The sequence below is a fragment of the Oratosquilla oratoria genome, unplaced genomic scaffold (genome assembly GCF_046742065.1).
Source record: "Oratosquilla oratoria isolate Oo_2021 unplaced genomic scaffold, ASM4674206v1 SCAFFOLD74, whole genome shotgun sequence".
Lineage (NCBI taxonomy): Eukaryota > Metazoa > Arthropoda > Malacostraca > Stomatopoda > Squillidae > Oratosquilla > Oratosquilla oratoria.
Genome location: NW_027467738.1, coordinates 512,501 through 515,000, shown reverse-complemented (window position 1 = coordinate 515,000; position 2,500 = coordinate 512,501).

The window sequence follows — 2,500 nt, the reverse complement described above, 5'->3', positions numbered from 1 at the left end:
TAGGTTAGTTTAGTTTAGTTCAGGTTAGTTTAGTTTAAGTTAGTTTAGGTTAGATTACCTTAGGTTTGGTTAGGTTAGGTTAGTTTAGTTTAGTTAAGGTTAACTTAGGTTAGTTTAGTTTAGGTTAGGTAAAGTTAGTTTAGGTAAGACTAGCTTAGTTTAGGTAAGGTTCGTTTAGGCTAAGGTAGATTCCTTTAGTGCTTCTCAAGTCGAAGAACGGACCCAATGAGAAAGAATGGCGATCACTGAAGTCCAAATTCACACTTTGCCTTGAAGTCCCGGCCGGAAAGGAACTTCCCCACCCCCCTCCTCCACATCGGGGAGAAATTGCAGTGATTTGTCGCCGGTTCGCTCCCAGAACATGTCATAGACTTTCACGAAGTCACAGTATGCTCCAGATTTTCCAGGTGACTTAGAAGGAAGAAAAAGAGGAGGAAGAGGAGGAGGAGAAGGAGGAGGGGAGAGGAGAGAATTGGTAGTGAAGAAAAAGAAGGAGGAGGAGGAGAAGGAAGAGGTGGATGACAAAATGAGAGATGGTAGTAAAGAAGAAGAGGAAGTTGAGGGGAAGGAGAAGAAAGGGGAGGAGTAGGACGAGCGACGTATAAGGGAGAGATGGTACTGAAGAAGAAGAGGAAGTGGAGGGGAAAGAGGAGGGACAAGAAGGGTGGTAATGAAGAAGAGGAAGAGGAGGGGAAGGGGGACAAGGAGGAATGAAGAGGAGGAGAAGGAGGAGGAGGGACGAGAAGGGGAGATATGGTAGTGAAGAAGAAGAGAAAGAGGAGGGGAAGGAGGGACGGGGCGGGATAAAAAGAGGAGGAGGAGAAGGAAGAGAAGAAGGAGGAAAAGGAGAGATGAGAAGGGTAGAGATGAAAGCAAAGAAGAAGAGGAAGTAGAGGGGAAGGAGGGGAAAGATAAGGAAGTGAAGAAGAGAAGAAGAAGAAGAATGGATGAGGAAGCACATGAAGAAGAGGAGGAAGAAGGGAGGGGACAAGGAGAGGGAAGGATGATAAGGGGAGAGAATGAGATGAAGAAGAGAAGGAGGAGGAGGAGGAGGAGGAGGAGGAGGAGGAGGAGGAGGAAGGGAATGATGGGAGTGAAAAAGAGGAGAAGGAGAGAAAAGGGAGTGAAGATGAGGGAAAGGAGGAGGGGCGAGGAAGGACGAGGAGAGGAGAGAAAGGAGTAAAGAAGAGGAGGAGGAGGAAAAGGAGAAATGACGAAGAGGGGAGAGAAGGAAACGAAGAAGAGGAGTAGATGGAGGGACGAGGAAGGGTGAGAAGGGGGTGAAGAAGAAGACGAGGAGGGGAGAGAAAGGACTGAAGAAGAGGAGGAGGAGGAGGGGAGAGAAGGAAGTGAAAAAGAGGAAGAGGAGGAAGGGAGAGAAGAGAGTGAAGAAGAGGAGGAGGGGAGAGAAGTGAATGAAGAAGAGGATGAGGAGGAGGGGCGTGAAGAATAGGAGGAGAGGAGATTAAGAGTGAAGAAGAGGAGAACGAGGAGAGGGAAGGTAGTGAAGAAGAGGGGGAGGAGAGGAGAGAAGGGAATGAGGAGGAGGAGGAGGAGAGAGAAGGGAAGGGAGAAGACGAGGAGGAGGAGGAGGAGATGGAGGGGAGAGAAGGGAGTGAAGAAGAGGAGGAGGAGGGGAAAGAAGAGAGTGAAGAAGAGGAGGAGAGGAGAAAACAGAGTGAAGAAGAGGAGGGGAAAGATGGGAGTGAAGAAGAGGATGAGGATGAGGAGTGGAGTAAAGAATAGGAGGAGAGGAGAGGAGGAAGTGAAGAAGAGGAGGAGGAGGAGAGAGAAGGTAGTGAAGAAGAGGGGGAGGAGAGGAGAGAAGGGAATGAGGAGGAGGGGAAGGGGAGAGAAGGGTAAGGAGAAGATGAGGAGGAGAAGGAGGAACAGAGGAGAGAAAGGAGTGAAGAAAAGGAGGAGGAGGGGAGAGAAGGAAGTGAAAAAGAGGAGGAGGGGGTGAGAATAGAGTGAAGAAGAGGAGGAGGGGGAGAAGTGAGTGAAGAAGAGGATGAGGATGAGAAGGGGAGTGAAGAAAAGGAGCAGGGGAGAGAAGGGAGTAAAGAAGAGGAGGAGGAGGAGAGAGAAGGTAGTGAAAAAGAGGGGGAGGAGAGGAGAGAAGGGAATGAAGAAGAGGAGGAGGAGGAGAGAGAAGATAGTGAAGAAGAGGGGAGGAGAGGAGAGAAGGGAATGAGGATGATGAGGAGGAGGAGGGGAGAGAAGGGAAAGGAGAAGACGAGGAGGAGGAGGAACAGGGGAGAGAAGGGAGTGAAGAAGAGGAGGAGGAGGGGAGAGAATGAAGTGAAAAAGAGGAGGAGGAGGGGAGAGAAGAGAGTGAAGAAGAGGAGAAGGGGAGAGAAGTGAGTGAAGAAGAGGAGAAGGAAGGTGAGGGGAGTGAAGAAGAGGAGGAGAGGAGAGTAAAAGTGAAGAAGAAGAGGAGGAGGGGGAGAGAGAAGGTAGTGAAGAAGAGGGGGAGGTGAGGAGAGAAGGGGATGAGGAG